This window comes from Cheilinus undulatus, unplaced genomic scaffold (assembly GCF_018320785.1).
Source record: "Cheilinus undulatus unplaced genomic scaffold, ASM1832078v1 Contig1, whole genome shotgun sequence".
NCBI classification, from domain to species: Eukaryota; Metazoa; Chordata; class Actinopteri; order Labriformes; family Labridae; genus Cheilinus; species Cheilinus undulatus.
In genome coordinates this window covers 225,863-249,732 of record NW_024571676.1, presented here as the reverse complement: position 1 = coordinate 249,732, position 23,870 = coordinate 225,863, and the positions used below count along the sequence as shown (strand labels likewise).

The 23,870-nt window shown below is 43.7% G+C and overlaps 1 protein-coding gene across 1 annotated transcript in view; it reads left to right on the top strand.

The window, feature by feature from the left end:
- Positions 1-23,870, top strand: part of tmprss3a (transmembrane serine protease 3a) — a 56,966-nt gene that overhangs the window by 33,013 nt on the left and 83 nt on the right. The window lies entirely within an intron of this gene.

Below are 23,870 nucleotides of genomic sequence, written 5' to 3'. Positions count from 1 at the left end.
AGCGAGTGTCCACTTTAGGCTGGCTGCAGGAACACCGGAAGTCCGGAACATAACACGTGTTAAAAAGCCATTTTTCGTAATAGAAACAAACTGGTTTACAGCCTGGTTCAAAAAACCAAATGCGTCTCATTAGCTAATGTCTTCATGTGCTCTCACTGTACGGGGGTACCACAGTTGTTTTGATTATATTGAGGAAAAACCTCACTGCACACTGACTGTCAACCAGAATGCTAGCTAGCTAGCTGACAGGAAGTTGAGTTAGTGGGCGGGCTGTTAGGTTGATCCAAAGTTCGGTTGAGACAGTGATTTCAATATGGAAGCCTCCACAGATTGGCTTCAAAGCTGTTCGAGTCCACCTATTGTAAACAGAGGGCTGACGTCACACAGGGTTTCTCCAATTCTTTTTACAGTCTATGGTTGGACCCTTCCAATCAAACCTGCAAGGGTACAAGGAAAATAGCACCAAAGAAGATATAGTTTGCAACCCACCAATTAAACCAGGAGAAGATAGAAAAGGCACAATTTATAATTTAAAGCAAAACCCATCTTGGTTGTGTACCATGTCCCTATTGATAGTTTTGCTCCCTGTAGATCGGTGGTTCTCAACCTTGGGGTCGGGACCCCCTTGGGGGTCGCGAGACACTAAGAGGGGGTCTCCAGAATCCATGAAAAAATTAAGAATATTTTTTGAATTAAACCATTGCCCCTTTACACCAATTTTGCCAAATTCTAACCCCTTTTCATAATTTTTTTCCCCCAACAATTTTAACACATTTTTACCTATCAACACCTATTTTTGTCATTTTTTAACCCTTTCCACTACTTTTTTCTGCCTGTTTTTACCACTTCTAAACCAATTCTTGCCACTTAAGCCTAATCTTGCCCCTGCTGACCCATAATTACCACTATTAGCCCTTTTTTTTTTTTTTTTTACTAATTTTGACACCCAATTTGTCCCACTTTAACATTTCATTAGCTGATATGCCAATATTTGCCAGTTTAACCAATTTCTGCCAAGATCTACATGTTTTTTCTTTCTCACTTAACCCTTTTTTCCAAGTTTCTATCAATTTTTCATCCTATTCCACCTAATTTCCACCCATTTTTGCCAATTTAAAGTCACTTCAGACTCTTTTAACTCATTTTTCTCCACCATTTATACTCATTTTTGGCATTTTTATGTAATAATTGCCACTTCTAACCCATTTCTGCTACTTTTATAATCCAATTTCACCACCTTTTCCAACATTTTTTGCCATTATTAACCCATTTTAGCAATTTTTAATCCATTTTCTTTCCTTTTTTTAACAAAAGGGACTTACATTTTTAAGAAGGCTATTTACTACACAAATGATTAAAACAATATCTGTGTCTTTGATAAGTGTGGTTATTTTTTCTGAAAATATAAATTATGGATGTCAGAGCTTAACTTTACAATAGACCTTGTTTTTGCTGACACCCATGGGCCCCCAGTTTGACTGGGTGCCAGAAAGCTCCCCCCTTATGGGCAGCCTTGTCTGCACACGACTATTCTTAACTGTGCATGGCTGTGTTCAACCACCTTCAGTTACAATGGGGGTCCCCGGTCTCTGGCACCTTTATTCTGGGGGTCACCAGCTGAAAAGGTTGAGAACCACAGCTGTAGATAACATGAACGCCGACTCTGCCTAGTGACTGACCTGTAAACAACACTTAGTCACATCCCTAGAAACTCTAATCTGGTTTTTGCAATTCAAATTTGGCAACATTATGCTTGAATCAATTAAAATAATTTCAGATTTCTCTGAGCTTGTGCACAAGATGGATTTGCAAAACTAAACCAGCTAAGGTTAGCTGCTATCATGGCTGACTGGTCATTACTGCAGTCTCTGTGTGTGATAACCCTCGTATATCCAAATATTTTCTTTAAACAAGTAATTTCCATTCAGAAAGTGTACTGTTTACTTCCTGTTTCTTAAGCAGACGTGATGTAATGACTTTGGTCGATGGGTGATGATGATGTAATGACGTAGACTAAACATCTGATTGGACGACATTGAGTGGGTAATGTCCAAAGCTCTAACATGGGCAGAGTCAAAACGCTACAAGAGAATATTAATCTAAAGCCAGGTTGTTTTTTTAAAAGGTGAAACTTGACCTAAAGTCAAATGCAACAGCTGTTTAGCAGCCTAATGTCAAATCGTTCTCTCGCTACAAGTGATGGGAATTCTGTCTCTTTTCAGAGATCCTAATCATTTGGCTTAGTTCAGTTAGAAGAGCCAGCTCTTTCAGCTCTTCATTCGGTACCACTTTGGCTTTTAATAAATCAGAGAAATTAAGCATTTTTGACCCATGGGTTACAAAATATATATAAATAACTGCATGCATTTTTCAGAAAATTGTTGGAGTAAATCCTTTTATTCTCAGAATAGCACAAATTTTACAAAATGCTTGACATAAAACTTTAATTTTTTAGATAATCAAGTACCAGTTCTACAACTTTTTAATATGCTGAAAGCTGAAAGTTATTATGTTTTTACATTAAGCATGAAACATAACGTGAGTAGTCTTCTGGCCATCCATCCATCTTCATTTGCTTATTCGGGGCCAGGTTGCAGGAGTAACAGGCTAAACAAGTCCAAAGATACCCCTTTTCCATCAAAAGAACCAGGTGCTCGTTCGGTGCTAGTGCTTGTGCCAGTGCTTAGTTGGTTCTAATCACGTTCTTCATAAGAACCGATTTGGTTTTCCACCGGCAAGGAGCCAAGTTGGAGCCACGTCATTGCGTCACCGTAAAACATCAATATGTCATTGCATTTTACCCAAGGACGCTCGTGCCATGAGGAAGTAAACGAAGAAACTATGGAGGAGTGATGATCCTGGCTTTGCAAGCCTGCATAAAGATCCAGAGCCAAAAATAAAACAACTGCTACAGGCCATCCATCTTCGTCGGAGTCACAGGGAACAGGACTACGTTTGAGAGTACAGGTAATTATCAAAGACGTTTTGATTCATAACAATGAACGTGTTAGTGTTAGCATTTGCTAGGCTACTTAGCTTCGACTACGCTTGCATCAAGTATATAGCAGTTAAACAAACGTAACAAACTGACGGTGATATCTTTGTTTATCATTATAGATGGTCTTTTGGCTGACTGTGTGGAGGTGCCTTCTAAAAGAAATGACTACAAGCTGGAGCTGAGCAAGAAAATGTCTATGACCTGCTGTGTACTCCATATTTAACCATGCAGATCGGTGATTTTCTTTGTGTGTGACTGAAGGCATGCTGTTCTATCCAAATAAACTGTAATGAGATGTACAGATGTTTGTATTTAAACAGCCCTTTCCATCATGCTGTTCACCTTTGGCTGATGCTGTAATTGATGCTCAAGGACTCATGACAAGTTATTGTGACATTCATGTTTTTGTTTTGTACCCTGCGCTGTTGTTTGACTTGTTTCAATAAATTGTTTGAGATGAGGAAATCACCATTGCATTCTTTACTGAAATGTCCCACCTTTTATGTCAGTATAACATGAACTTTTTACATTTTCCATAGATTTATCAAAATCTACAATACAAATCAGATAATGTACATGCTAGGGTAGGGCAGTGTATCTGTCTAGTTTGGTGTGAAAAAAGAAAACGATAGTTACGTATGTAACTATAGTTCTATGAATCCCGAATGACTGCCAGAGGCGGTGCTTTAGCACTGGATTGTCAGTCTTGCACATGTGCAGGTCGAGTCTTACATACCAACAGAGTCACTTGTGACCCCCTGATGACCCCGGTGAGTCTATATCTTCCGGTGTCGTCAGGTGCTCAGTCCCTTAATATTCTCTCAAACCACAAGAATTCCAAGTGACTGAGCCCTCTGGCGTTCATCTGGGATTCATAGAACCGTAGTTACATACGTAACTATCATTCTATTTCATCCCTGCTGACCGCCAGAGGCGGTGCTTTAGCACTGGATGACTTGTATCAACAAGGTCACGAGGAATCATCAGGATGGATGGCTAAGGCACATACCTTAAAGGGAAGAAGTAGTAGGGTGTTGCCACATGACTGCCTCGAATGGCTGGGCTGTTGCAACGTTCACCCTGTAAAACCTAGAAAACGTACTGTGTGATTTCCATGAAGCTGCAGCACAAATAATATCAAGTGGCACACCCTTTAGGGCAGCCCATGATGTCGGCACACCTCTTGTAGAGTGACATCTAACTCCAGATGGTGGTGTGTGGCCACCTGCCTCATATGCATGGGAGATAGTGTCAACCCAGTAAGCCAGGTGCTGTTTAGAAACAGCACGGCCCCTGGGGACCCCCAAAGCACACTAACAGGCATTCTGACTGTCGTATGGCCGCAGTGGCATTAATGTAGGCCTCCAATGCACGTACTGGGCAAAGAGGCTCAGAAGGAGTGCCCATGTCAAACCGTACGAGACGAATCGGCTGACTAAGGGTGGATGAGGACAGCACCTTAGGGAGGACGGAGACGTCAGGCCAGAGTGTGATGCCTGACCTGCCAGGGCTCCACCTGAGACACCTGATTGACAGAGCCTGCAGCTCACCTACACGTTTAGCCGATGCCATTGCCAAGAGGAATACAGCCTTCATTGACAGCCACTTAAGGTCCAGGTGCCCCAAGGGCTCAAAAGGAGATAAACATAAGGCATCCAGCACCAGTGACAGATCCCACACTGGTGCAATGGGTCGTGATGGAGGGTGCAATCTACGTGCAACCTTTAAAAACAGGGATACCTGTTGGTGGCTACCAACTGTGCTGCCATCCACATCAGAGTGCTGACAGGATATTGCAGCAACATACACCTTCAGGGTAGACGGAGACCGTCCCTGATCTAGCAACACCTGCAAGAATGTCAATATATCTGAGACTGGGCAGTGTACTGGGTCCACATCCCTTTCACAGCACCACCTGTTAAAAAGCATACAAAAGTCGGGTGGACGGGGCTCATGCACTTAAAATAGTGTGTTGGACTTTATCACTGCACGTCGGCAAGGCTCTCGATGTCCTGCAGGGGCCAGACCCAGAGCTGGAGGCGACTTGGGTTGGGATGCAATATCCGACCCCCCAGCTGGGATAGGAGATCCCTTCTGGTTGGGAGGCGCATGGGTGAGCCATTGCAGGGTCTGCGCAGCAGATAAAACCAAGCCCTGGCTGGCCAGAATGGGGCCACCAGGAATAGTCTGTGGCCCTCCTGAAGGACCCTCTGAAGTGTTGGAAATATGAGGAGGACAGGAGGACATTCGGCCAGTCGTTAGCCAGGGCATCCTGGCCCAGAGAACTGGGTTTTTCTGCCAGGGAGAACCACAGGGGGCAGTGGGTCGACTCTCTGGAGGCAAAAAGATCCACCTCTGCCCTCCCAGCGATCCCAGATCTGCTGCACCACATCTGGATGGAGTCATCACTCCCCCAGCGGAGGTTTCTGGTGAGACAAGAAATCGGCTACCAGGTTATGTGTCCCTGGTATGTAAACAGCCCTTAAGCTGGCCAGATGGGGGGCTGCCCAGGTTAGCAGCTGCCAGGTCACCTGCAGCACTCTTGCTGACTTGGTTCCCCCCAAATGGTTGATGTGATACACTGTAGAAGTGTTGTCTGATTGCACCATGACATGTTTCCCCTTCAGAAATGGGAGGAACTGCTGAAGGCCTAGCTTTACTGCCATAAGCTCCAGCACGTTTATGTGCTCGCCTTGGTGGCAAGCAAGCCATTTGCCCTGGCCAGTTCTGACCTGCCACGTTGCACCCCACCCCCTGGGGGATGCATCTGTGCAGAGAACTTCCCTGCGTGACGGGAGGGCGCCCATGGGAACCCCCCTCATTATATAATCCCTGTTCCTCCACCAGGCAAGGGAGAGAAGGCATCGGCGGGACACCGAGACCCTCCTCTGTCTGTGTCTGAGTCATGTGGCGTCCAGACCGAGGCTGGTCAGCCACATCTGTAAGGGTTGGAGAGACAACAGCCCCAGAGGAACCACCACTGAGGCAGCAGTTAGCATACCCAGCAGACTGAGAAACATGACGAAAGGCAGCACTCTGCCCAGTTGAAAAGTGGGGAGCATGGACAGAATGCTGTCCATTCGCTGCGTTGAGGGACACGCAGTCATAGTGAGTGAGTTCAGGGTCAATCCGATAAAGGTGGTGACATGTGTTGGAGTCAGGTTGCTTTTGTTGAAGTTTACCTTGAGGCCGAGATGACCTGCATGATCTAGCAGCAGATTCGTATCCCAGGTCACCTGGTCTCATGATGGAGCACAGACCAGCCAGTCGTCCAGGTAGGGCAAAATCTTCAGGCCACTTGCCTGCAGGGGCAAGAGGGCTGCTGCCACACATCTGCTGAACACCCTTGGTGAGAGGGAAAGACCAAATGGAAGAACCCGAAATTGGAAGTGCCGGCCTTGAAAGGTGAAACGCAGGAACTTCCTGTGGTGAGGTACAATCGGAAAGTGAAAATATGCATCCTGCAGGTCGACCGAAGTGAACCAGTTGCCCTGGGCAATTGCCTTACGCACATCCCTGTTGCTCAGCATGTGAAATGGTATCACTTTTAAAAACACATTTAAGGCTCTCAAGTCCAGGACCGGGCGTAATCCTCCGGTCTTTTTTGGAACCAGAAAGTAAGTTGAGTGAAAACTCCCTGGGTCTGCCAGGGGGTCTACTAGTTCGATAGCACCCTTGGCCAGGAGTGTGGAGATCTCCTGGTTCAAGACAATAGCTTTCCCCAGGTCTCTGATGAGTGTCATCTTGACCTGGCCTGAAACAGGGGGCCGGCGTCGGAATTGAAGGTGGTATCCTTGGGATAAGGTAGAAATTACCCAAAGGTCTGGGGTTTGAGCAGCCCAGTAGCTGAGCTGCTGTGGGAGAAATATCCAACCGCCGGCCCTGTGGCTTCATCTCCTAGCCCCCTGACCCTCTGAGGGACTGGGGGGGTGCCGGGTATGTCGAGGTAGGTGTGGGCCGTGAAGGCTGGAAGGGTCCTGTCGGTAGTGTACAGGCCTCTGACCATGCTGTTGGGTAGCTGGTGCTCCAGTGAAGGGGGCCGATGGAACCCAACGACCTCGGATGTCCATGGCACTCCTAGAGCCACTGTGGAGAGGCCCACGTCTATTAAGTCCGGAGAGCTGCCTCCGGGTGTGTATGGCTTGGGCAGTACGTTCCAGGGCCTCAAGAGCGGCTGAGCCAAAGAGTTCCCCTGGGACTACAGGAACACTCCTTAGAGTCTGCCTACATGGCTCCGATAAGGGTGACTGTGCAAGCCAGACCTGGCGGTGCGCCTGTACCAGTGTAGAGAGCACGTGGCCAAGCTCCCTAGCCATTAGCACAAAAGTCTGTAGCGAAGTGTCTACCAGGGTACAAATTGGGGCATCAACCAAGGCATCCCACATGGCAGCAGAGAGGCCCAGTAACAGGTGGGACAGCGAATTTCCAATGCGGCCCATATGTGCCCCGGCATTGTAGGCTTTACAAAGAAAATCGTCTGTAACACGACATTACGGCCAGGGGCACCTGGCATCTGCCCGGAGAGCTTCATCCAGGGACACAATGAGGGACGCGATGGGAGGCTTCACTGCAGGCATGTGCCCAAGTCCAAACTTGGGTGCATCCTGCATAGCAGTGAGAGCCCTACCATCTGAGGTAGGACGAGAAAACGCCCTGTTATTGGTCCAGCAAGCATGAAGCGTCTTCAAATACTCCTCCGAGGGGGGCACTGCCAATGTGGAGGGGGTGGTAGTATGCCTGAAGAAGGCGCTGGTAGAGGCTGGCAGAGACTGCGGCACATCCAGCTGTAGACGGGCAAGAGCTGATAGCCGAAGAGACAGACTCATTTGAGCCCCCAAGTGAGCCTTCAGAGACCTGAGAGCCAGTCTTTGAAGCAACTGAAGCAAAATCTGCGAGGCTCCCTTGAAAGTGAGTATCTGAGGCAGCAATGGAAATAGCATCCTCATCAACACCCATAGCTGTTTCCTCCACCTCTTGGCTAGAAGCAACACTTACCTGCTCCCCTTAGCCTGAGTGCAGGGCTTGGAGAAGGGACTTAACCCAGTCTGGTTCAGCTGTTAACAGATCCATTCTAGCTGACATCCCCTCAGACCTGTCCTTCCTAGCCCTCTTCTTTGGGGCAGGTAATGTGGCTTCCACCAGGCCGCGCTTGTTGCTAACAGGCTGGCCTGGTGTCAGCAGGTCCAACTGGGAGCCCTCTGTCGGTCCTGATTTCGACACAGCCTCGGAGAGGCGAGCAGCGAGGGTTGCTTGGGGCAAAATGCTGCAATTCATGCAGGGGTGGTCAGAGAGACCCTCTCTTAGATGGTCAATGCCCAGACACAAGTCATGGCCATCATCAGGTTGGAGGGGTGCGCCACAGGCCCCACAGGTTAGTGACGCTAACATTTCAGCAATCAACGCTCAAAACAAAAGATCGAGCAGAGAACGCCACTACTGTTGAAATTCTGTAGAAATTATAACCCCCTGCAGCAGTGATAGTGGATAGCGGGAGGGGACTACACCGCTAACTCGTTATCATAAAAGCGGATCTGGCTGAGATTGCCACTACCGCTCCAAACCATATAAACAGTATTAATGACTGAACTTAGATAGCAGAAGGGGTGAAGATGCCTCCATTTAATGAAACTAAATCAGACTGAGCAGAAACGCCACAACTGATAAAGGTGTACAAATAACAACATAAACCGCTAATAGGTTAAGTGTTAACGTGAAAACAACATAAACAGTCGCCATACCGTAGGCTGTGATATCAACACAAAATCCTGCATCATGAGAGGGGCAAACAGCACCATCACCAACCGGTAATACAATTAACCAAACTAAATAGCGCCGACAGCTACTGTGACACGTTCTAATAACTACTTGGGGCGAGACGCCGCAGTTACTCAAGAAACAAACAAAGTAGGAATCTATCCCGAGCTCTGTAGGCTAGCAGTTAGCAGCGCTTACCTTAAAGCTGAATCAACTCCGAGAACGGTAGTCACGGCCTCGGGAGGGCGAGACAATCCCGCAGCTCCAACCTCACGAGGCTACAAGCGACACATAACAAATTCCACACAATCAGCTTCAGAATCTCATATACCTGCTCCAGCAAACCTGCATGCGAGAAGATGAAAAGGGACTGAGCACCTGACAACACCGGAAGATATAGACTTACCGGGGTCATCAGGGGGTCACAAGTGACTCTGTTGGTATATAAGACTCGACCTGCACATGCGCAAGACTGACAATCCAGTGCTAAAGCACCGCCTCTGGCGGTCAGCAGGGATGAAATAGAACTCACATGCTGCTGTTATGTTTGAAACTAAGAATGTGTGGATGAACTCATTTTTGACACTGTTAGACCCTTTTCATTATTTCATTTGGCCATTTCTGCAACATTTTCTGCCCCCTTTAAGCTATTTTCGCCCATTTTGCCACTCTTTAACCCATTTTTACAAGTTTCCCGCCAATTGCTCTTAACCCCTTTTCACTACTTTGCCAGGTTATTTTTTCTATATTTTGCGACTTTTAACCCATTTTTTGATGCTTTTTGCCTCTTTTATTGTCATTCTCTAACTCCTTTTGAACCACTTTTCCTGCAAGTTTTATCCCCTTTGTGTCACTTTTTTTATCCATTTTTGCTTTTTAACCCCTTATCATTAGTTTTTGCACTATTTTTGCCATTTATAACCCATTTTTATATCTTTTGCCCCCTTTTTCCTTTTACCTGTTTTTGCCACATTCTAACCTCTTTTCCTGCATACTTTTGCCCCTTTGTGCTACTCCAAAGCACATTTTGCCACTCTAACTCCTTTTCATCCCTTACTCTGGGCATTTTTGCAACATTTCTGCCAGTCTTAACCCATTTTAAAAGAAATTTTCTAATAATGGCTGACGAGCAAATTTCTGTAGAAACAGATCAACATCAGATCATTCTAAAGCTATTTAAATAGTAATTGTTTTTGGGGTGGATTTAACAGCTGCAGACATTTGAAGCCAAAAGATACTCTTAAAACAAGAGCCTGATTTGGCCCTTAGGCCACCAGTTAATGATCAGTGGATTATAGACGAAACATGCATCTCTTATCACAAATAACTTTTTATTTACACAAAGTACAAATGAAAATAATCACAAATAAACTTTTAAACCAAACTATTTGGTCCGAGAGGAAGACGAGGCAGATCAGCTGCAGGATGGGACTGGCGATGCTGGCCGTGGTAACAGAGCCTCCAAATCCTCGGTTGATGACTGAAAATGAGCAAGAAACATTGTGGATTACCTTACAGTTCAGTGTTATAATTAAACGGGCCATTGTGTAACAACGAGGGAAGTTCTGAATACAGGTCTTGCAGTGAAACATTGTTGCTTTGTTCAGGATTCATTGTTATTGTTTGTTAGCTTACTATCGGCTAACTGGCTAGCAAACAATAGCACGCACCACATCAGCTGGCGTAACATTCATAATATTGATGAGGGAATATTGTAGTAAGCATATTCATAGTAGGCGAACAACAGGATGAAATAAAACTTACCAGGATCAATAACGGTAGTCTGCAAGCCGGAGCCGACCAGCATGTACTCCATCTGTGGCCAAGTTCAGAATGACTGGTTTCCACTGCGTCATGATCGTCACGATAACCCCCCCCCAGTGCCTGCTAAGCACTAGTTTTTAGAACCTGGAGCTAGTGCTTTGTTGGTGGAAACGGAAAGAACCGGTGCTAACCCAGGCACTAGCCTGGAACTAGGCCTAGCACCAGCTCGGTCGAAAAGGGGCACCAGATGTCCCTTTCCCCAGCGACACTTTCAAACTTCTGCAAGGGGATCCTGAGGCATTCCCAGATGAGACAGGATATGTTATCTCTCAGGCTCATTCTGGGTCTTCCCTGAGGTCTCCTCCCAGCCGGACATGCCCAGAATACCTCCACAGGGAGACGACCAGGAGGCATCCTGATCAGATGCCCTTACCACCTCAACTGGCTCCTTTCGATGTGAAAGAGCTCTACTTCTAGCTCCCTCCAGACGTCTGAACTCCTTGCCTATTTCTAAGGCTGAGCCCAGCCACCCTCCAGATGGAACTCATTTCGGCCGCTTGTGTCCACAATCTCATTCTTTCGGTCATTACCCAGGTGAGGGTTGGGATGTAGATCGACCGGTAAATTGATAGCTTTACTTCTTGGCTCAGCTCCCTCTTCACCACAGCGGTCCGGCACAACCTGCAGTACTGCGCCAATCTGCCTGTCAATCTCACGCTCCATTTTACCCTTACTCATGAACAAGATCCCAAGATACTGAAACTCCTTCACTTGGGGCAAAGACTTACTCCACTGATCCACCGTTTTCTGGCAGAGAACCGTGGCCTCAGATCTGGAGGTGCTGACTCCCATCCTGACTGCTTCACACTCAGCTGCAAACCATCCCAATGCCTGCTGGAGGTCCCCAGGTGAGGAAGCCAACATAACCACATCATCGGCAAAAAGCAGGGATGGAATTCTGAGGTCCCTGAACTGGTTACCCTCCTGCCCCCAGTTGCGCCTTGAGATCCTGTCCATAAAAATCACAAGCAGAATTGGAGACAAGGGGCAACCTTGATGGAGGCCAACATGCAACAGAAACAAGTCCATCCTTTGTTGCTGAGGTTGCGGACACAGCTCTCAATTTGGTCATACAGGGACCTGTTGGTTCAGCTCAGTGCCCTGGGACCCCAAAATCCCACAGTACTCCCCACATGACCCCATGAGGGACATGATCGTAGCCTTCTCCAAGTCTACAAAACACATGTAGACTGGATGAGCAAACTGTCCCACAGCCAGGATGGAATCTGCATTGTTCCTCCTAAATCCTGAGGTTTGACAATCAGCCAGACAGCCCAAAAATGTCCAAAGCCTTCAGCATCTCAGAGCGAATCTCATCTACACCTGGCACCTTACCACCAGGAAGCTTTGGACTACTCTACTTTGGATGAGGTTGTGTTGGCCGGATTAAGGAGATCCTTAAAGTGTTCCTTCCACAGCCCAACAACATCCCCAGTCTGGGTCAGCAGTTCCCCACTCCTGCTGAGAACAGCCTGAACCCTGCTTTTTTCTCCTGAGTCGTTGGATGGTTTACAAGAATAACTTTGGGGCCAACAAAAAGTCCTTCTCCATAGCCTCCCTGAACTCCTCCCACACCCAGGTTTTTGCTTCTGCTGAAGCAGCAGCCCTCCGAGTCACCTGATACCTGTTAGCTGCTTCCAGAGGACCCTGGGCCATGCCCGACAGGCTTCTTTCTTCAGCCTGACGGCTTCCTCCACTGGTGTCCACCAGCGGGTTCTCAGGTTGCCACCACGACAGGGACTGATGGTCTTCATTGACAGCTCCCAACAGCTGTTTTCAGAATGAAGGATTTGAACATGGAACACTTAAATCCCATGTCTCTGTCAGACATTCCCAGTTCACCCACACTACTTGTTTAGGTTTACCAGGTCTGTCCGGCAGCTTTCCCAGCCATCTGATCCAACTCACCACCAGGTGGTGATCAGTTGACAGCTCCACTCCTCTCTTTACCCAAGTGTCCAAGACATGCGGCCGCAGATCTGATGAAACGACAGCAGATGAAAAGTTGATTATAGATCTTTGGCCTAAGGTGCTCTGGTACCAAGTACATTTATGAGCAACCTTATGCTTGAACATGGTGTTTGTTATGTACAACAAAAAAACACCACTCGGGTTAAGATTGGGCAGGCCGTTCCTCCCAGTCACCCCCCTTCAGGTTTCTCCACCATTGCCCATATGAGTATTGAAGTCCCCCAGCAGAACTATTGAGTCCCCAGACGCCACCCCCTCCAGGACCCCACCCAGAGACTCCAGAAGGCTGCATACTCCGAACTGCTGTTCTGTGCATAAGCACAAACAACAGAGTCTTACCCCCTGCCACTGCCAGTCACAGGGAGGCAATCCTCTCCTCATTCACCAGGGAGAACTCCAACATAGCTTGTCAGCATCCCCGGCGCCCGGTGCCTCTCACCTAGGGCAACTCCAGAAAGGAGAGAGTCCAGCCCCTCTACAGGATTTTGGCTCTGAGGCCAGAGCTGTGTGTGGAGGTGAGCCCAACTATATCCAGTCGGTATTGCTCCAGGTCCTGCACTAGCCCCCCCCCCCCCGTGGACCCACCACCTGCAGGTGTGGCATGGTGCCAGGGTGCAGTGCACATTGGATGGCAAGCGAAGATGGCAGCTTTGGCGTCCTGACCCCTGGTGGCACCAACTAACAGTAGTCTTCTGTGATTTCCATTAAAATACAATTAATAATGATAATAAAATCTATAACACTGCTTTGTCAAAACATTTCTCAAATAAATTAAACTTTAGAGTTTAAAGGAGCATGGGGACAAAAAAATAAACCATAAAACTCAAAGAATTACTACATTTTATATAATTAAAAAAAGATAAAAACGTTTAATTCCTTATTTATAAGGAATTCATTGTTACTGTTTGCTGAAATTTACATTGTTTACTTATTTGTTGACTGAATGTTCACAAAGCACCAAGCAAAATCATGCCCCTCCCCTCAAGCTTTTCTGTTATCGCATCTGACTGGATATAAGCCATACACACAAACACATGCAGCTACACACCAATGGAGTCAAACAATACAATGCAATACAATACAATTACTTTATTTATCCCGCAGGGAAATTCAATTTTCAAACAGCACCGATGTTAATGTGGAAGTGTGTTTAAGGTGTTGGCTGTGGCAGAACAGTGAGGAGGAAATATCCTCCCTTCATTCTGTGCACTTTTGTGCGAGAAGGAGGGGCGGGGGAGGGGTAGACAGCTCTCAATTGTGTGTCGGCTCCCATCGTCCACACTAAAGATCCGGCACAGACTCATCCGCGAGTGACACATCACTACTCACGACTGACCATCATGTGCTGTGAAAGTCAAACTTCTGGCTATTTTCTTGTTGGCAGAAGGCTAGAACCTCCTCCTTTTGGCTTTTTGTGTAAAATGTTTTACTCAGTACTCAATGCTTTTGAGCAGTGAAGTACAATACATCTCTCAAAATGTACTAAAGTAAAAGTAAAAGTAGTGATTTTGAAAAGAACTCAAAAAAGTACAAGTACTCAATTACAGTAACTTGAGTAAATGCAGTTAGTTACTTTACACCTCTGCTGAAGACAGTGTTATGAGCCTGGTTCTGATCTCTACACTGTCTGATTGACTCTACATCGTTTTAAACAAAAATCAATCTGTAGACTAAAACTGGTAATAATAAACTGGTGATGGATGGAAAAGCAAATCAGCATTGCTCGGTTTGGCTTGACACGGCTAAAAGTTACAGTGGAAGCCCCATTAGACTTCAACATTCCACCTTTAGACAAAATGTAGTATCTTTCACAGGGAATGTGGCTTGGTTCAAACCGGGATTGTGACTTTGTTGAACCATTTCATTATCTCTATGTATGCATGCTTCGATGTATGCATCTTCCGTCCAATAAGATACACTTATGTATGTTATGCCTGTGCTATAATATATGCATCAAAACATCAGGATATGCACATTTAATGCAATAGGGCTATGTGAAATTATATCAGCACTTTAAATAAATGGGCTCAGAGCAAATGTGCAATTTCCTTAAGCACATTCATGATTGTGTGCAATACATCAGCACATCAACTTGCTGGGGCCCATGGATGGAAATTGGCCTATGGCTACGATCTGGCACATTTACATGTCCATGTTCATTAATGTGCACTGTCCCTTAAAATCAGTCAATCAATCAATAAATAAATAAATCAATCAATAAAAAGTTTGGGAATTGCTGATCTAGGGTGATCATAAAGACAGTCTTCTTTCCAAACTCCATGTTCTGGGTACTAATGAATATCTACTAAACACCAATAGGTCTCTAACCTGACATGCCAGATGGATTAGTTTCACAAATCCATTTGGGAAGGCTTCAATAGGAATCATTTGGGAAAAGGCAGAGGATTTGAAAAAAGAACTCAAAGTGTGATTGGATGAACGTTCTGTCTGTCACATCTCTACGGGCCAATCAGAGCAACAAAACACATGATGTAGCCGCTATCGAGCTCCGCGTGTGCAGCTACTGTGGAATAACGCAAAACATGGCCATAGACATGTAAGTACTTGACTTTTGAAATTTTTGAAAAGAAAACAACTCACTGCTGTTCTTTGTTCTTCAAAGAAATGTCATCAAGTTCTAATAAAACTGGCGCTTTAGCAGCATCCACACGAAGCTCTTCCGCCATAATTGCACCGGCCTCTTGCAGCTGCTTGTTTACGTCATGACTCCGCCACGCCTGAAAATACTGCCCCTTGACGCTGATGGGTCCTGTCACTTTCTAACCGGGCCCAAATGGTTCAGACGGGAGCTTTGCAAGATGGATTAGCCAGTGAAAAACAAGGAAATGGGCGTATCCATCTGCTTTGCAAGGTTAATAGGCCACTGTTTTGAGCAGCTTTTCCAGCAGTCGCCGAAGCGTCACCACTTTGGTACAATTCCCTATAAACAAGTTTTGAACAGAACCTGTCTCAGTTTAAGCCTGCTGTGAAACACCAAAATAATAACAACATGGATGCATCACTCAATCCTGCTGCCAAGGCTCATGTTATTTAAACCAATAAGAAAGCCTCACTAATGCATCATGAGTTTAAGTTCAATAGTGACTTATCTAGGCATTACCTATAGACATGCATTCTTGAAATTCTGTTCTACTCTGTTTCCCTCTGATAAGTTCAATCAGCCATTTCTCAACATCTGTAGAAATGACCTCTTTATTACAGGAAAAATAAACATCATCAATCCAAAATAATGTTATATAAAGGCAGGAAGAAGGAGAGAAAACAACCATTATCACAGGATAACAGGGTAAACTTAAGTTCCCTACTGAGGAAAAACATTTGTGTTGTGGAAAAAAAGAATGTTAAGAAAGAAACAGCTGTGGATTATTTCCAAACCAGACGCTTATGACAAAAATAATTGTTGACTTTCTGGTTTGCTTTGATCAGTCAGTTTATTTTATTAAGTTCTTCAAATTCCCAGTTTGGTCTCAACACAACAAAATCAAAGAAAATCAATGTGAAATACAGCCCCTGAGGGTAGAATTACCAAGCATATTCCATGTTTTACAATCTAAATTTCCAGTTTTTCTGAATGGAGTTTGGTAGCTCTGAAATGACTGATTTATCAGCTGTTGTCACAATAAGCATCTTCCTCTTCAACAACAATCTTTGTCTCTCTGCAGAGGTGCTTTGGGAAATGTTTTCAGACACTGAATAACAACGGTAGCTTGTCAGGGACAAAAACAACCACTTCTAGTAAATGCACTTTGATCAGCTCCAGGCTTTAACATGGTCATCCACATGCACGGTCTGCTCTGTAGCTGCCGGCTGAGTTTATGCCAAAACTTTTGTTCCCTTTAGCCATTGGGACTTTAAACGTAGGGCTTATGTTTCACAATAAACCAATAACATCTTAAAATCAACCATTAGACAGGAATTTGAAGAAGTGTGCAGCTCCACAAACAGCCATTGTTACAGCTCCAGCTGTCACAGCCTCGTCTGATGTTTGACCAACAGCTGGTTTCTCTCATTAAAGGAATCTGAGTGCAGCAGCTGGAAGAAAGGAAGTCCTCTATTTCTCTGAATCCAGCTGTCTGCATGTGGAAAAAAAAACCTTTGAGCTGCTGCTTTGACACTGAGCTCTTTTAAACAATTAGGTCTTCTGATAACAGAGCCTCTTTTCATAACAGTTGCCCTCAGACTACATTGAACCCAGCTACAAACACAGAGAGATGGACAAAACCAAATCATAATTATATGCTGTAAAAAGTAAACACTTGCAAATATGAAACCATCATATCTTACTTCACTTAAATGAATTTTCCCATGGAAAATTCCCTTTCAAGTGCCTAGTACCACACCAAGTCTATTTTTCAAATTTGACATATCCAATTTTAAAGTGATGCAGTGGTGAACATCTTCCAGACCTTACATGTAATGCAAGTTTAACAAAGTCATGCATATTAAGGGTTTGTACACTCTGAGGTTTAACAGCAAAATTAGTAAAATACACTATATTGCCAAAAGTATTCACTTACCCATCCAAATAATTGAAATCAGGTGTTCCAATCACTTCCATGGCCACAGGTGTATAAAATCAATGCATGCAGACTGTTTCTACAAACATTTGTGAAAGAATGGGTCACTATCAGGAGTTCAGTGAATTCCAGCATGGTACTGTGATAGGATGCCACCTGTGCAACAAGTCCAGTTGTTAAATTTCCTCACTCCTGTAATGTAATGTAATATTTATTCCACAGTCAACTGTCAGTGGTATTATAACAAAGTGGAAACCACTGGGAACAACAGCAACTCAGCCACCAAGTGGTAGGCCACATAAAATGACTGAGCGGGGTCAGTGGGTGCTTAGGCACATAGTTCACAGAGATCGCCAACTTTCTGCAGAGTCAATTGCTACAGACCTCCAAACTTCATGTGGCCTTCAGATTAGCTCAAGAACAGTGTGTAGAGAGCTTCATGGAATGGGTTTCCATGGCCGAGCAGCTGCATTCGAGCAATACATTACCAAGTGCAATACAAAGTGTCAGATGCAGTGGTGTAAAGCATGCCGCCGCTGGAGTCTAGAGCAGTAGAGACGCGTTCTCTGGAGTGAAATTGCGCTTCTCCTTTTAAGGAGCTGGGCTTGGCCCCTTAGTTCCAATCAAAGTAACTCTGAATGCTTCAGCATACTAAGAGATTTTGGACAATTCCATGCTCCCAACTTTGTGGGAACAGTTTGGGGATGGCCCCTTCCTGTTCCAACATGACCAGTGCACAAAGCAAGGTCCATAAAGACATGGATGAGAGAGTTTGGTGTGGATGAACTTGACTGGCCTGTACAGATTCCTGACCTCAACCCCATAGAACACTTTTGGGGTGAATTAGAGCGGAGACTGAGAGCCAGGCCTTCTCGTCCAACATCAGTGTGTGACCTCACAAATGTGCTTGTGGAAGAATGGTCAAAAATTCCCATAAACACACTCCTAAACTTTGTGGAAAGCCTTCCCAGAACAGTTGAAGCTGTTATAACTGCAAAGGGTGGACTGACGTCATATTAAACTCATTGGATTAAGAATGGGATGTTACTTAAGTTCATATGTGAGTCAAGGCAAGTGAGTGAATATTTTGGCAATATAGTGTATTTTGTGATTTATATGACTGCAGTGTTATTTAGTATCATTCAAATACACAGGTGTTCATTTTGGTGATGTTTTGAGCAGTGTTAGTTTTGTCATTACAGCTATGGCTAAAAAAGATATGCTGACTAACATTTTTCAACAAAAAAGACAAAGACTGCTATAAAAAATCTTTAGTGGCAAAAAAAACTCAGTTTTCATCAAGGCAACTGTTACGCTGCTACACTAACCCCAGCTACTGATATCACCTGATTCCAGGGCTAGAGCCTGTTAACCTACAAGATGCCCTTTACGTGTACTTGTTACCTGGATGTCCCTCAGTGAGTATAAAACTACCCTCTTTGGTGGGTGACTTAGCGCCTTGATGCTCCATGCATACCATGACCAACTCCAAAATTAAGGTTTTGGAGTGGCCAAGTCAAAGTCTGGACTAAAATCCAATTGAGATTCTGTGGTTTGAACTTAAACAGGCAGTTCATGCTGGAAAACCCTCCAATATGGCTGAGTTAAAGCAATTCTGTGAAGAAGAGTGGGACACCATTCCTCCAAAGCAATGTGAAAGACTCATCACCAGTTATCACAAACACATGATTTCAGTTATTGCTGCCAAGGGCGGCACAACCAGTTATTAGGTTCAGAGGGCAATTACTTTTTCACATAGGGCCAGATAGATTAGGATTCCCCCCCCCCCCCTAAAAATTAAATAATCATTCCTACACTGCATTTTGTATTTACTTGGGTGGTCTTTGTGAAATAGGGGGCAAATACTTTTTCACGGCACTGTGGATGTGTTCTGGCCTGGACTGTAATCAAGCATGTTAATTTTATTTTAGATATGACCATGTATACCATGATTGTTTAAAAAATTTTGGCAAGACAAAATGGCGACATTTGACTTTGATGACCTGCTGAGGCCACACCCTCTGACGAAAAGTCACAGATTTTTGCACAAGGCTAAATCCACTTTTTTGACCTTCCTAACACAAATTTGAAGTGGATATCTTGGATGGTCTTCAAACTGTAGCTTGCACCATACACCTTGACATTTCCTGTCACCACTAGCTGGCCTTTGATCTGTAAATATCTGACCATATGAATGGTTGCAGGTCTTGACCATCAATATACCTGAGCAATAATTCCAATTGACCAATGCACAGCTGAGTTATAAACTACTTCCTACCAAAAAATATGCAAATTTTAGGGCTCTCCACGGCCACACCTTTCGACTGATGAGCAGTCCTAAATAATTTTTCATCAGCCACGTAGCTCTAGCTCTGTGCCGAAGTACAAGTCGATCGGATGAAATATCTCGGGGAAGTCTGTCCAGATGTGACCCTTAGAAGAGGCTGAAAAAGCCCTTTTTTTGCATATTTTTTTAAAAATGGCAGATTTCCTGCACCTGCTCACAAAATTTCATGAATCTATGACAAAGTCAAAGCAGGGGGCTTTAACTTTGAAAACTGTTAGGGGGCGCTATTTAGGTAATTCTGAATGATCGCACAGAAAACACAAAAAAATATCAAATTTTCTGATTTACCTGCAAAGTTTCCTGAGAACTAAAAAAATTATAAAGGCCTCAAAAGTTCATGCATTTTACAGCAAATAATAATAAACACTAGGGCTGCAAGCAGCTCTGAACGGGCCCCCGCACCTTCTCACACCTCAGGGCTTGGTGCACGTCTGACTTGTGGCACATTTGCTATATTGCATTTCTTCAGAGACGTCACTGACAATAGGTGGCACAGTGTACGATTGACAATGGGTGGTCTTTTGAAATGCTATTTATTTCCTCAACCTACTCATGACCCATTGTCAATTTGCAGCAGTGAGCCATGTTACATCTTGGGCAGTGGTCTGAAAACACAAATAAGAGCTGGCCCTCTTTAGCTGTTCAGGAGTTTTAACACACTAATTCTGTTTCATGCTTTTAAATAGGAGTCTTTATTAAACTTAGTATCTTTTCTTGACAGGGTAGAAGTCATCACATTATGATGCTACTACTGTCCCCATAATTATTGTGGTTAGGTGTAATGTCACCAAGAGACAAAGCTAGTCGTTCAGCAATAATCCTAACTCCCATCTGATCAGAGGAAACAGAAAATTAAAAACTAAGAGCCTAATGTGATCCATCGATCATACTGATCGTCATTGACTATCATTTGCAAATCAGCAATATGCTGATTTTAGATCAACATTAAAAACTGTTCACTGACAGAGCGGGTTACCTGTCACATTTTTAGCTCAGAACAAATGTTAAAGGACAAGTTAAGATAATTTCTTTCACTACAATGTCTGAGAGTGAGAAAAAGAAATAGGGCCTCAACTGTTAGCTAGTTCAGTACCTTTTAGAAACACTATTTTCTTTCAAACCCTTACATAGCAGACTTAAAACTAAATGAGAATATGTATCATCTTGACATTGAATTGTTTCGTATTAATTATCAACTCCCACTTCACAAAATGTTTTTATTTTAGGTCTTTACTATCTATGTATATATATTTGCTTTAAACTAAACCATGAAAAATTATAGTTCTCGGGGAGAATTAGAAATTGAACCTTGATTCAAGATAAGAAACCCTCTTCATATAAAGGCCTGGTAAATTCTGTAATTTTGTAAATAAAAGCCCTGGTCTTTATTTTCAGATTAAAGCTCATGCAGCACAGTTGCCTATGCCTGTCACATCCTTGGTAAATTGCTGTGGGTATAATACACAACTCCTTATATGGACATCCTGGGGGTGTGTTTATAGGCCACATCTTCTGGCTTTATAAATGTGATTTTTCCATCTTCTTATGTAATTGAGCCAAAGTTATGATTAATTTTATATCACATACCTTTTTTTATAACTCCGAGGACAGTGTTGTCATATACAACAAGAACAGACACACCTTGTCAAAGTTAAATAACTTTTGAACTGTAACTCATCAGCACTTACTGGTTTATCCTCTGAAAGCCCTCTGTTGTGCTGTTCAAATTCACATCTTCGTAACTCTTACAGAATACTTAATAGCGAGCCTGGAACTTGGCTAACTTGCTGGGTCCTTAAAGATTAAATCCACACCAGTAACTCTGATATTGGATGGCTTTTTATCCATTTATAATCCATTTTTTGATCATTCCTGCAGTTAACTGGTAAACCCGTGCCAAAAATATAAATATGCCTTGTTTTTTACCAGAGGAAATCAAAATGGTTGACTTCCTAGATGATTTACGATATGGGTCCAAGAGGCTTTTTTATGCTTCGGGATATGACACACATGCCTACAAATGTTCGAAATCCTTGGTTGAACCTGCTGAGGTTTTATGGGGCGCCATTGAGCCAATAGGCCACGCCCACTAATGAACATCCTATTAATTATCTCAGCATGCTAATGAGACATTTTTGCTGAGTTTTGTTGGCAAAATGAAATGCCCCTGAAAATTCTACTTCCTGTTTCATACCTGACAAAAAATCCCCAGGGCCACGCCTTTTTACGTAAACTTTTGACCCTTGCATATGCGTGAGAGTAACTCCTTGGGAACTGCCTGAGCAAATTTAAGCATGATTTGGCCAACCATGTTGGTACTGGAATGTGAAATTCAGACCAAGTGACTTTCTCTTGCCAGATGGTGGCGCTGCACAATTTTTCAAAATTTAACATATGAATGTGTTCTAACCTGGACTGGAATCAGGCACATGAAATTTGTCTAAGATTCAACAGTATATACAAGAGTTATGACTGTTCAGAAATTTAGGGCAAGACAAAATGGCGACTTTTTTGTTTGTTGCCAAGCCCTCTGGCGAAAAGTCTCAGATTTTTTCAGACATAAATCCACTTCTTTAGGCCTTCCTGGCACAAATTTGAAGTGGTTATCTTTGAAGGACTTTTAACAACAGCTTGTACCATAAACCTTGACATGTCCTGTCACCACTAGGAGGCACTATGATCAATAAAAAATCACCCCATAAACACAGGAAGACTGAGCCCAATTTGACAATGCATAGCTGAGTTATAAACAACTTCCTGTTTGCAAAAAAATATGCAAATTTGAGGGCTTGTCATGGCCACGCCTTTTGACTTATGAACATGTCCATAGGATTTTTTCCTTATCCATGTCTAATCTTGCTCTGTACAGATGTACAAATCGATCTGATCGATTTGTACCGATTTACAAATCGATCAGATCAAATCAAGTTTGACCCCTGGAACAGGCCTCAAAATGCCCAATTTAGGCCAGTTTATTCAAAATGGCGGATTTCCTGTTGGAGAGAGAAACATGGTCCGACTGGGTTTTCTGTAGATCTCCCCAACCTGCATCTACACACCTAATTTCATAAATCTCAGTAAAATTGCCTTTTGACAGTGTGAGTCTGTGCTGAGGGCAACAAAACGCAGTGCTTACACTTACAGATCTGAGTACACATTGGCAGATTGTGTGCAGCAGAAGTGTTGCAGCAGTCATGTGTGTATTACAGCCAGTTGAGTCAGACTTTAGTTGTAACTGATGGCTTTGTTGGTATTTTTTCACAACTTAAGGCGAAGAAGAGTGAGTTTTCTGAACCAAAATAAACTAAGTCCAAAATTACAAATTCGTCCAGACATTTACAGATCTGTACACACATTTGTGGATTTTTGCATGCATTCGCAAATCTATCGACCGTATTTTCCAGACTACAAGTCGCTCTAGAGTATAAGTCGCATCAGTCAAAAAATGCATCATGAAGAGGAAAAAAACATATATAAGTCCCACTGGACTATAAGTCACATTTATTTGGTGTATTTCTGACACACTGTTTTCCGTGCTCTGATAGGGGCTGTTGCATTGCATGAAACACAAAGAATGCCCGCCTCCAAAGTCATTTATATTCATCTCCTTGGCAACTACCAGGGCGTGGAGACGTAACTGCACCTTTGACAAGCCTCTCCTGACAGCATGTTGTTCAAGCACCCATTGGTGGACTCCTCCAGCTCTGGCCATCTTGCTTTCAGCCAGCGATTAGCTTTCTTTGTTTTCTTCATTGCAGTAAGAGTAACCTCTGCTTTTCGCCAGTCCCTCACAAGTTTCTCACTCACTCCAAACTTTGTTTCTGCTTTCTTTAAGTTGATGTTTCAGTTCATTTTTTTCAGTGATACAGGGGCAGCATATAGTTGTCACAAGCCTAGAGCGCCCTCTAGTGGCTTTAGACAGTAATGTTTACTCCTTGGTTCATGTCAGTCTGTATGAATTAACATTTAAAAACGTGTTAAATTATATATATTTTGATATATAAGTCGCACCCGAGTATAAATCACAGGACCAGCCAAACTATGATAAAAACGTGCGACTTCTAGCCTGGAAAATACAGTACACATTTGCAGATTTCTGTTCAGATTTTGTACGTACTTGCAAATAGTTTTGCAACAATAATAGCTCCATATCCACTGAGCTGTCCAAGTTTTTAAAACTGTGAAAGCAGAAAGACACTTGAGCTGCTGCTGTGCTACAGTAGCTGAACTACAAAATAGCATACAATTGTTATTAAAAACTTTCAATTTATTCATTTTACACTGTTATGATAAAAGGACAGGCCTAGTGTAAGTGTTAAGCAGACTCAGGGCAAAGATGAACCTTTAAATTAAATCAATTATGACTACAGACCTTGATTATTAACTTTGTATGTCACCTTTTTGTCCACTTGTCTTGAAGTTTTCTTTTTTGTCTTTT